Raw genomic sequence first — 12,738 nt, forward strand, 5'->3', positions numbered from 1 at the left:
TGTAGTTAAAAAGTAAATATATTCCATAAAAAGCAGGCCTGTTTGTTAGCTTCTTGGTGGAGCATTTCATGGATGAGCAGTTCAATGATGACTTTATTTGCAGCAGAAAATTAATTCTTTTTTCCTACCCTATTCCATTTTTCACTGACAAGGTACTCTGACTAGATGTGTTCTGCAGAGAATCTGAATTTGTCATCTGTAGAAAATATACAGTGATGCTTTTTTCAGCATCAAGTTCTCCCTCACTAGGGGGAATGTATTCTCTCTTTCTAGAATGTTTAACTAGAAATAGCTACACAAAGACATCTTCTTTATCTCAGTACAATGATCCTACAATTTTATTCACTGAGATCTGTGCTAAAAAGCTTTATTCCTGGCAATGCTTTTTGGTAATTTAGTCCCTTTTCTTTTCTCCATCCTTCAAAAGACTTCAAGCACCTACGGATGAAACTACCTGAGTATTTTTTAGATCATCTGGTTTAGTGATGGGCCCTGTCTTCTCTCTGAAAGCAGGATAAACCTTTTGGATGGCAGCAAAGAGTTTCTGCAGGCAACATTGGGAAAGTCACACTGACACAGGAGAGCCCTCACAGCCCTGTTGACTCAGGCTCACCAGAAGCAGCCTGCAGCTTCCCCTTGACTGTTTTGTCTTTTAATGCTTCTAAATATGGAAGGTAGGAATGTTTTGATTCATTCTTGTCCCCCAGTAGCCACCCACAGCTAAGGTTAGATGCATATGTCTCAACTCACAATGGCTAAACCTAGTACATTTTTTAGTCACAGCTCACTTCTCCTTGTACTTCTGGAGCTGGCCATTCCTTGTTCATCAGACACTTCATTTTGACTTATTTATTTCTCAGATTCCATTTGAATAAAAGAATTTCAATATTTCCTGTGAGCTAGAATCTTGGTGGACCTTGAAGCTAATCAAAGAAGCTGAGTGGGAAGAAGTGGTCCCTGTTTCCAAGATGCACATGCCAAGGTATTCCAAAAGGCTGAGAAACTTTGCTTCTAATACTCCAGTTCCAGGACAGGTCTGCTTGGACATGCCCGGAAAATGGGACAAAGATCTGCTGAAATTCTGCTTTAGTTTCAGCAAAAGCTGGCTGAACCTTAGGTCTTTCAAATGACACCTTTTGGGTCTAAGCATCTGTAAACTGACTTGCTCAAATTATCATTGCTTCTGGCTTCTGTTGCTCTATCATCTATTGTCCTCTTCTCTTTACTCTGCTCAAAGTCTAAAACTAAATTCCAGGTTACTATAACACTCCTGTCATCTAGTAAAAAAGATAATATATTATATGTGAAGAAGACAAATTTAATAGACAATTTCAGGACCTTACAGTAACCAAAGCAGGATTCACTGAAGGCGCCATTCATTAGAAGTAAAGAGTTAGGAAAGAAATCATTTGGGATAGGTGGAAGTAGAGGGCACGGAATGGTGTAAGAAGTTATGGGTATTAGCAGTCCTAAGAAAAGGCAATGCAGGGAAGTCCTGGTTTTCACTCATTTAAGCAGACAGGAGGGCCTGCTGGTTTCTTGGGTGAGAACTGTAGCATTACTTCCAGCCTCTGCAACAAATATGTTCACTACACTCCTGGGAACAGGAAAAAATGTTTGAATTTAGCCTAATTGTAGTCTATAAATGCAGTTCATAGCCTTATTCAATAGCAGGTCTTAAAAGGCTAATGTACTGAACGGCTCTAGATGTAAAAGAGACTAAGTTATAGCTGAAGCCACATTCCCATTGTGAAATTTATATGGCAAGGGAGAATGAGAAGAACTATAAAAAAACAGTAAAATGACTGCAGTGCAAACAGCGGAGAGGAGAGGGCATTGCTTTAGAGGGCATTCCCACAGTACCAAGCTGTGTAACAATTCCTACGACCAGAGCTGAGAGACACGGATGGTACCGACCGTTTCGCCGAAGTCCAGCTACAAGGTTCACATTTGCGTGATGAAATCCTTGCACATGCAGTGAGGGCCATGATTGCCCCAAGGGAGGAACTCACAAGAGCAGGTGAGATCCAGAGACTACTACATCTCATAAGAGTGAGACTTAGGGGGAATTTAGATACCTAAACCTAAGAAAGTGACGCAGAAATCTGTTTGTCCAGCCATCACCTAGCCCCAGAAATATCTGCATTTTTAATTGTAAAGCTCTTGGGGCACTTAGGAACATGCAGAAATACCTGCGTCTAGCCCAGTTAGTGCTAGATCCTGCCAAAGGTCTCCTGTGATCTGGAGAAGAATCAGAGAGTCACTTAACTCCACCCCAATCCTGGGAGAGCCTTGTCCAGTAAATGTGCCTCCAAAATGCCTAATATACATGAATAGCACAAACTCACAGATGCCAAGGTAGTCTTCATTCAGACACACACTTGAAGGAAGTTCCTCTTTTTCACAGTAGCCTAGCAATTAAAGCATTCGCCTTGGAAATGGGAGACCTCAGGTTGCTTCCTTCCTCAGCCCAAAAGATTCAAACATACCATCCCACGTCCAGAGGATTTATCCAAACAGACAGAAGATATATATTGGATGGGAAGCTCTTTTCACTCCTTTTGAAGAAACTGGAGCACTCTGCAAGCAGAGGTGCAAGATTCAGCAAGCCACAGGGACAAGAAGACAATGGTTAAGAAATTCCTATGGTCTCTGATCCCAGTCCCCAGGGCTGTTCACATTAGTGGATACATGCATAACACTTTCTTAGAAGTGAAAAGTAAAGTTTTGGATTCCCAAGCTGATTTGGACTTTTCCTTGCAATTGGCAGTCAGATTCAAAAGAAGCAGTAAAACAATAATGATAAGTTATGATCACAAGCTAAAGGTAGCAAATTTATGTCAGACAACCTTCTCACTTGATCTAGATATTACTTCTCTTTCCAGCTCAGCTCCCACCTTTATTCTCCTTCTCCTTTATTTCCAATAGCCTCCAAACTCCATTCTCCTCCCATCTCTGTTAGGTACAAGGCCTTATTCCCATTGGGCTCTGCTCAACCACTGGTTTTGTTCATTTAAAGCTAACTACCTTTTATTAGTAAGTGGAATACCAGTTATCACTTCACAGTCTTGCTTTGAGTCCTTTCTGGCTAAAGAGGAAATTGAGCATGGATATTGTGTTTCTTGTTTGCAAGCTTTATCCTAGAATAAATTGTGCACAAGATGAACGAGACCTTCCTGCATAGGTACCTTACTTCAGGAAGGTCTTTGTGAGGAGGACCTAAGCATTGCAATTCTAAGTCTAAATGCTTAGGTAAGGTGACTCCACGAAGGGAGGGATTGAGAACCACCCTGTGCTTAGTAATTCCCATACTAGCTCTTCGCTAAGAATCTTTCACAGAACCTAGCTCTAACCATTTATGGCTGAAAAGGCCTAGATATCTAAAATCAATTGCAAGATCCTGCTGGCACTGAGTATCCAGCTGTTAGACACTGCAACCCTGGACTAAAAGGCATTCAGGATACACAGGTATCCTCTGCATGACTAAGAAGGAAAAGACATCATATGGGAGAGAAAGGAAAACATAAAAAAACAGAGTGGATATGGGGAAAGGAGAAGTAGAAACATCAAGCCATGGATCCAGTGTGGGTGGGATATCCTGAGCAGTATTTGGTGAAAGAGCAAACTAAAGGGAAGGCCCACTTTCTTTAGTGCTAGTGAGAGGCTTTTGGAACTTCAAGGGCATTTTTGTGCTAGAAAGATGTATCTTCAGATGAAGTTGGCTGAATGGCCGGGTACCCTTTCAGGAGACTGGATGAACCATAGAGCTATAGGGGAGTATGGAGACTGAAAGCTTCTCACAGGGAACCTTGTCCAAGATAATTAAATCATGTGCAATGAAAGACATATGCTCTTTGTGGCTGAGCAGTCATCCATTCTATTATCTGAGGCCAAAAAGTTCTGCTATCCATAGTCCAGATTGGCAAGCATCTATATGATTAACTACAACCATTACCCAATTTGGAAGCTGCTATTTTAATTAACTCTGTATGGCGTTTCGTCAGCATTTGATTTTTTCCAAAAGAGAATCTCTTGGATCATGCTACCTCTGCCAAGTATCTTCTGACTTGCTACAGAAATATTGTTCTGTTGCAGGGAAATTATTGCACTTGAGTGGTTGCATTCAGTTGTCCTTTCTCTGAATAAGGAATGTGAACTAGAGGAAAATACATACAATCTGTTGGATACAAAATAGTAAATGTGATATTTTATTTGATTTAAACAAACTAGGACATGCTTCTCATCATCTGAATTCCAAACTTACAAGGCCCCTGTGGCGGACTGATGAATGAATTTTTTGCCTTAAACATTTCTTGGTGCATGGGGTGCAGGCAGGCCACAACGACTGAGCTGCTGCGACCCCTGAAAAGGTCTCCCTGCGACCACCCGGGACACACCGAGCCTGCACTGAACGAGACCGCAATCGGGCAGAGACTTTGGGATCTGGACTGTAAATTATTGTCCGTTTTTAGAACAACTTCTATAAAACCTGCTTGGCATGAGTGGCTAAATTTGCTGAAGCCTTAGGCCGCACTCCCTAGTACAGTGAGAAAGGGCCCAGAGCTGCTGCAGGCGGGAATGATAAGGGCGTTACCAGCAATTTGCATTCCTGTGCACTGCTGAAACAGTGCTAATTGCTGAAGTTATCACCTTCTTTGTCAGGACCTTGAGAGCTAATGGCTGGACCTAAGAATGGAGACACACCTGTCAGCAGAAACGGCAACAGTAAACGGCCTACCTAGGGACAGTGATGAGACCCAATAAGGAGCAGGAGACCCCAGACCCAAATATTACTATTGGTCTGAACTACCACGTGAGGGGTGGGAAAACTTAATTTGAAAAAGCTATAATTGCCGAGGGATTTCTTTGTTCGGCCCCCCCCCCCCCCATCTCCTTCTCACTCCCTCTCTCGGCCCTCGCTCCTCGTCCCTCGTCGGAGGCCCCCAGCTTGAGCTGTGATTCGAGCGGAGCCAGCGGAACATCATCGGCCTCGGAGTGGTGGTAGCTAGCTTCCTCTCTCCTTTTCCAATTTTTCTTTATCTTTTCCCCTTACCCTTGTTCCCTTTTTCCCTTCGCCTCCCCTTCGCCTTCCCCCCCCACACACACACACACGCCTTTTCTCCCCACTTCGTGGAAAATAAAGGTAAAAGGTTGTACGATATTTGACCGGTTTTAGCGTCTTAATCTCGTCCTTGGGATCGTAACGAAACCCTCCCGATATTGGATCGGGACATCTAATTGGCGTCACGGACAGGATCCCTTGAGACGAGAGTGTCGTACAACCTTATGGTGTGCTGAGCGATTGTGTGTGAATGAGACGTACGAACAAGTACGAAGCGAGTGCGGAGTTCTGATCCGCGGTTCCGCTCTCCCGCGAGGGAAGCGGCCGGAGACGAACGAAGCGTAAGGAAGGAGTGAATGGTGAGATTTTTAGTATACTGGTTTGTGGTTTGGCTTCCTGAGGGCGTATAGGGGAAAACTGGATTTTAAGGTGTGACCCCCTCAGGACGATATCCCTTTTGTAGGACATTTTTGTACTAGTATACGGTTTGGCCTCCTGAGGGTGTATAGGGGAAACTTGGATTTTAAGGTGTGACCCCCTCAGGATGATATCCCCTTTGTAGGACATTTTTTGTAGTAGCTTACGGTTTGGCCTCCCGGGAGCGTATAGGGGAAACTTGGACTCATTTAAGGTTTGGCCCTCCCGGGACGAAATCCCCTTTGTAGGATATGGCCGCCCAGAAGGCAGGCGACTTTTGTGGAGAAATCGAGAAACTATATGACCTTTTGGAAATACACTGTTCTCGCCCCTTGCCCTCAGGACGAGACTGGGCACGGAACCATTGGTCCCAATTGCAAAGTGTAGTGGACCGGATAGCGGTCTTGCAAAAAGAAGCTAAAGTTAAGAGAGGAAAAGGGAAAGCTATTGTTTGCGCTGTGCTAGGAGCGTGCCTAGCAGCTGCGGTGGAGGAGAAGAAGGGGGCACCTTGTCAGGCGGAGGCTGCGAATGCCGCGCTGCAAGCGGCGGTAACAGCCCTGCAAGAACAATTACGGGAAACCAAGCGGGCGCTGGAGGAGGAGAAACACCAGGGTCTGATATTGAAAGAGGAGTTAAGAAACCAGCTCCTGAGGGAGGCAGACACCCTCACCAAAACTGAGGTGCTGCTCGAGGGAAAAGGGGTACACCAATTTTACCCCCAAAGGGACCTAAAAAGATTAAAGGAGGCCGTAGACGGCCCACCCCATATGTGCCCACTAGTCAAAACGGAATATGTATACGAGGATGACAGCGACAACCGCCCCCAGGTTGTTACCAAAGAAATCCCTTTCACAGCTACCGAACTGGCCAAGCTGCGAAAGGATTTTGCCAAAACGGCTAGGGAATCCGAAACCGAATACGTGTGGAGGGTATCCCTTTCGGGGGGGGACGGGATCCTGCTATCTGAAAAGGAGGCAGAGGGATATTGGGGCCCGGGCGTGTTCCTCACAACTGGCGATCGCCGAGCCCCGTGGTCCCTGACTCAGAGGGCCGCATATTGGGCAGGGGGGCTGAACCCTTTGGAAAGGGGGGATCCCCTAGCTATAACAGGTTCCGTCGATCAGTTGCTGGAAAGTGTACAAAAGGCAGCTTGTCTGCAAATGATGTACGATCGGGAACTCAAGCCGAACTTGAGCTCTCCGATGTTATTGCCAGTAGATCCCGAGCGGATGACTCCCCTAATACGGGGACTTCCTGATTCCCTGAAACCTATTGGGATTCAATTGCAGGGGAGAATCCAAAATGTGCCCCGCGAGGAGAGAATCGCGGCTGCCCTGGAGGGGATGGTAACCCCCGAGCATGGTCGGCTAGGGAAAAAGGTGTGGACCTGGGGGGAGATAGCCCAGGAATTGATTAATTATGAGAGAAAATACGGGCCAGTCAGCTGGATTTACCAAAGGGTAGAAACTAGGGCCGTGCAGGCGGCAGAGCCAGCAAACAAGCCGCTGGCATTTTCTGGGAGGAGCCCAGACTTAGCCAGAAGAGAAAGATCCCTGACCCGGCAGGGACTATGGCAATTGGGGCTGCAAAAAGGCATACCCCGAGACTTGATGGACGGGCTCCCGACCAAAAAACTAGAGCTTCTGGTGCGAAGGTGGTCCGGACAGGGACCCCCGCCCAGACCGAAACAACCCCCCGCACCGGCGTTAAACGTGGGGGAGGAGTTCGAGGAGGATGAAAGGGCGGTGGGAAAACTGGCTCCTCCGCCCCCTCAGGGTGTGGGGGGAGGCGGAGGGCGGATGTTTATAAGACAGCTCACCTGCAATAACAAAGGAGACTTGTTAATCACCCTAGCGGTGGGGCCGAAGAGAAGGCCTGTAACTTTTTTAATTGACACAGGGGCCCAAATTACAGCGTTAACACGGAGTGAGGCGGAACGGTGTGGCATCTCGGTCCCCTCCAAACACCTAATAGTTTTAAGTGCTCTGGGGAAGACCCAGACTGTGCCCATGACCCCGGTAACATTGTGGTTCCCAGGGGAAGAGAGTCCTGTGGACACCATGGGGCTGTGGGGCCTTTTCAAATGAATCTCTTAGGCATAGACGTCCTGAAGGGGAAACAGTGGCGGGATTCCCAGGGGAATTCGTGGTCTTTCGGCGTTCCTCAGGTCAGAAGACTGACCGGAGATTTCGGTGTGGCAGTGCGCTCGCTGCAAGCGACGCCTCCCCTCCCCCCTTCCCGGCTGACTAATGTAAAACCCTATCCGTTACCTTTGGGAACGAGAGAGGGAATTAGCCCAGTATTGGAGGACCTGAAAAAACAGGGAGTTGTGATCCCAGCACAGTCCCCCTTCAATTCCCCTGTATGGCCAGTTCGAAAACCAAATAAGTGGAGACTAACTGTAGACTATTGGCAATTAAATAACAATACAGGCCCATTGATGGCAGCTGTGCCAAACGTTGCTGAATTAATAGTGACTATCCAGGAGCAGTCCCACCCTGTGATGGCAACAACTGATGTCAAAGACATGTTTTTTATGGTCCCTTTGCAGCCTGAGGACCAAGAGCGTTTTGCCTTCACGTGGGAGGAACAGCAATACACGTTCACCCGACTACCTCAGGGGTACAAGCACTCCCCTACGCTAGCCCATCATGCGCTAGCACAAGAGCTTGAAACTGTCCCCATACAGGCAGGAGTCAAAATTTATCAATACATAGATGATGTGCTCGTGGGAGGGAGCCGGGTAGAGGACGTTGAGAAAACGCAGTGCGACATTATTGCCCACCTAGAGCGGATAGGGCTGACAATTCCGCCCGAAAAGATCCAAACTCCCTCCAGCGAGGTAAAATTTCTGGGAATTTGGTGGAGGGGAGGGATGACCTGCATTCCCCCGGATACCCTATCCTCATTGGACTCAATTAAAATGCCGGAGTCCAAGAAGGACTTGCAACATGCTTTAGGGCTGCTTGTGTTTTGGAGGAAGCACATTCCCGATTTTTCAATTATTGCTAGGCCATTATATGACTTACTACGGAAAAGGGCTCACTGGGAGTGGACCTCGGTCCACGATGAGGCGTTGCAGCTGCTGGTCTTTGAGGCAAATGCTTACCAGGCCTTGGGGCCAATCCACCCCACCGACCCTATCCAGATTGAATGGGGGTTTGCCCGGACCGGACTCTCTATCCACCTGTGGCAGAAGGGACCAGAGGGGCCTACACGGCCCATCGGGTTTTATTCACGTAGCTTCAAAGACGCTGAAAAGCGGTATACTACATGGGAGAAGGGGCTGTTTGTAGTCAGCCTTGCTCTAAGGGAGGCTGAACGAACTATTCGAAAACAACCCCTAGTTCTCCGAGGGCCATTTAAGGTGACCAAAGCAGTCCTGGCAGGGACCTCGCCCCCTGACAGGGTGGCTCAGAGAGCCTCTGTACGAAAATGGTATGCACAAATAAAGCATTATTGTAAAATCTTCTCCGTAACAGAGGGAGCCACTAAAGTATTAAATATACAAGATGAGGCAGACTTGAATAAAGAAACCCCCCAACTTCCCTCTGTAATTCAAGTAGCTCCCACATTTTCCGATCAGATCCTAAATGCATGGTTCACAGATGCTTCCTCAAAGTGGGAAGGGAAAACCTGGTGATACCGGGCTGTGGCGCTCCAAGTGGGGACTAAGGAGCAGATCATTACAGAGGGAAAGGGCAGTGCGCAGGTGGGAGAGCTGGCTGCAGTGTGGAGCGTATCCCAGTGCAAAAGCCAGGCTACTTCCCCTGTACACATCTACACGGACTCACATATGGTGTTCAAAGGCTGCCTGAAATGGCTTCCTTTTTGGGAGCAAAATGCCTGGGAGGTTAATAGAATAATAAATATATTCGGAGAGCAAAAGATGCTAGTGGGAAAACCTACAAGATTCACACAAAATGGATTATTCCCTCCTCCTGACCCGAGGAGCGAGTTTGTTCTTATTTATGTTTTCAAAGGTGGTGGTCTGACCAAGATGCATCTACTGCTCTGGACCATCCAGATTCAAGGATGCATCCATGAGGGCGACGAACGACCACTCCCTCTACCTTCCCCCAACCCATTTAATCCCTTCGAGAACAACGAGTTCGTGTTGCTGGCGAAAGCAGTAAGCCAAACTTTCAATTTAAGCCACTGCTGGGGTTGCAGAGGACCGATAGGGTTATCAAGCTGGCCATGGATGTCCACACCCCTCACCCCAGACCAGATCGTAAACAATTACAGCGAAACCGCGGATGACACGTGGAACGACGGTGGGACCTGGCCAATTCAGTTCCCAGCCATGGGACAATATTGTTTAAATTGTACCCAGGAGGGAGGGATTGAAGTGGGGGAAAGTCAATGGACACTCACTTGTAAGCTACTCGATAAAGACAGGAATCTCCAGCTATGGATGTGGCTCAATGAAACGGGGCACAATTGGGGACTTGGGGGATACTGGTCAAACAAAAATGAAACTGTAACTCACCAACGACCCAATTATCCCCCTTACAAGCGAACCTGCGAATGGAAAGACACTTCTGGGGCTTGGTATTGTACCGGCCGAATAGGTGATGGGGCAACCACATTTTTCAGCCCTCTGGGTGACAGAGACACAACTTACTTTCAATTCCCACCAGGGATAAACGGGCCATTTGCTCAGGGCATCGGAGCTAAGAAGGGGCATTATTGGATCTGTGGACACACAGCATATAAATTTTTACCCGCGGGGTGGTCGGGAATTTGTTACATAGGGATTATCAGACCATTGTTTTTCCTTTTACCAGAAACAGGCGGACCTCGGTTAGGCATAAAGGTATATGATAACCTCGGGGACAGAAGGGTTGCCCATAAGACGCGATCCATTAAGGTAGATTTGGGTGGGATGCAAAAATGGGGAAATGAGTGGCCTCCTGAACAAATAATTCAACATTATGGGCCTGCAACCTGGAATCCTAATGAACTAATATCGGGGGTGAGAGAACCAATTTACAACCTAAAAGTGGCTCTAGAAATTATTACCAACAAAACCGCTGATGCAATAGATCTTTTAACTCTCCAGTCCCAACAGATGCGCACGGCAATCCTTCAGCACCGCATGGTTTTAGACTATCTGTTAGCTGAAGAGGGAGGGGTGTGTGGGAAATTAAATATTTCCAACTGTTGTTTAGAAATAGATGATGTAGGCAAGGTAGTTCTCCAGTTAACCAAAGATATTAGAAAAATAGCCCACGTCCCCGTCCAAACCTGGAACGGCTGGAGTGGCAATTTGTGGTCCTGGTTACCAGAGGCACCATGGGTGAAACAGTTCATATTGTATTTGTTAGGTGCAATTGCCGCTTTAATGTTTTTTACCTTGTATAATTCCTTGCTTTGTTCAATTAATCCGACATGTTGTGTCAAATATGCAATTTGTTCCTACCACACCCTGAAGGAGGAAATTGCATATTGACATCCATACCGCATTTGTCAGCTGTTATACCTGTTGTAACAATCACTTACCTTCGTTAACTCAATTTTGATGTCTATTCTGTGAAGTTAAATGTTGCTAAAATTGTTAAAGCATGAACTTGCATTGGGCAACACCTCTGTTTAATCACTGTTAAGCACCTTTTACCCGAACCTATATCCTTCCTTTTACTCTTCCCGCGACGTGTTACACTTTCTATACTTCCTTCTGATCTCTATCTCATATCACCACTGTGAACAAAGGCTATGAAGACTTCAGGAAGGAGACATACCAATCAATGTTTAAGTCACGGGGTGGTGTGGCGGACTGATGAATGAATTTTTTGCCTTAAACATTTCTTGGTGCATGGGGTGCAGGCAGGCCACAACGACTGAGCTGCTGCGACCCCTGAAAAGGTCTCCCTGCGACCACCCGGGACACACCGAGCCTGCACTGAACGAGACCGCAATCGGGCAGAGACTTTGGGATCTGGACTGTAAATTATTGTCCGTTTTTAGAACAACTTCTATAAAACCTGCTTGGCATGAGTGGCTAAATTTGCTGAAGCCTTAGGCCGCACTCCCTAGTACAGTGAGAAAGGGCCCAGAGCTGCTGCAGGCGGGAATGATAAGGGCGTTACCAGCAATTTGCATTCCTGTGCACTGCTGAAACAGTGCTAATTGCTGAAGTTATCACCTTCTTTGTCAGGACCTTGAGAGCTAATGGCTGGACCTAAGAATGGAGACACACCTGTCAGCAGAAACGGCAACAGTAAACGGCCTACCTAGGGACAGTGATGAGACCCAATAAGGAGCAGGAGACCCCAGACCCAAATATTACTATTGGTCTGAACTACCACGTGAGGGGTGGGAAAACTTAATTTGAAAAAGCTATAATTGCCGAGGGATTTCTTTGTTCGGCCCCCCCCCCCCATCTCCTTCTCACTCCCTCTCTCGGCCCTCGCTCCTCGTCCCTCGTCGGAGGCCCCCAGCTTGAGCTGTGATTCGAGCGGAGCCAGCGGAACATCATCGGCCTCGGAGTGGTGGTAGCTAGCTTCCTCTCTCCTTTTCCAATTTTTCTTTATCTTTTCCCCTTACCCTTGTTCCCTTTTTCCCTTCGCCTCCCCTTCGCCTTCCCCCCCCCCACACACACACACGCCTTTTCTCCCCACTTCGTGGAAAATAAAGGTAAAAGGTTGTACGATATTTGACCGGTTTTAGCGTCTTAATCTCGTCCTTGGGATCGTAACGAAACCCTCCCGATATTGGATCGGGACAGCCCCTCATCTTTTATTAAAATTATTCATGAGAGCGACGATCTTAAAAAAACTCCCGCCTAATTTAGCTCAGTTGACAACACATTAAAGAGAACTTTGTTAAGGTGATCCATATGTAGAATCCGAGAAATATGCACTGAAACATACTTAAATGTAAGGTATAAAATTCCTGCCATCTCCACCTGGTTTTGTTCAGTACACTCTTCTCTCAAGCTGTATAAACTACTCAGATGGAATCACGCAGAAGGGACAAGATCTGTTTTAGTTTGGCATTTCTATTATTGCAGAGATAAGCAGTGCAAAAGAAAGCTTGAATGGGAGGAGCTGTGAATGGCTTAGGGCATGTGCTGGGATTTTAAAAGAAAAAAGTCCAGTTCCAGAAGGTGACAGAAACATCTTGCTGGGAAAGGGAAGACTTAGGTTGAAGTCTCGCTATTCCTGAGCTCGGGCAGACTGGGTAGTACTTGTAACCTCTGATAGAATCCTCTCTGACTAATCACACTGACATTATAAAAACCTACAGATGTCAAA

Source organism: Dromaius novaehollandiae, chromosome 1 (genome assembly GCF_036370855.1).
Source record: "Dromaius novaehollandiae isolate bDroNov1 chromosome 1, bDroNov1.hap1, whole genome shotgun sequence".
Taxonomy (NCBI): Eukaryota; Metazoa; Chordata; class Aves; order Casuariiformes; family Dromaiidae; genus Dromaius; species Dromaius novaehollandiae.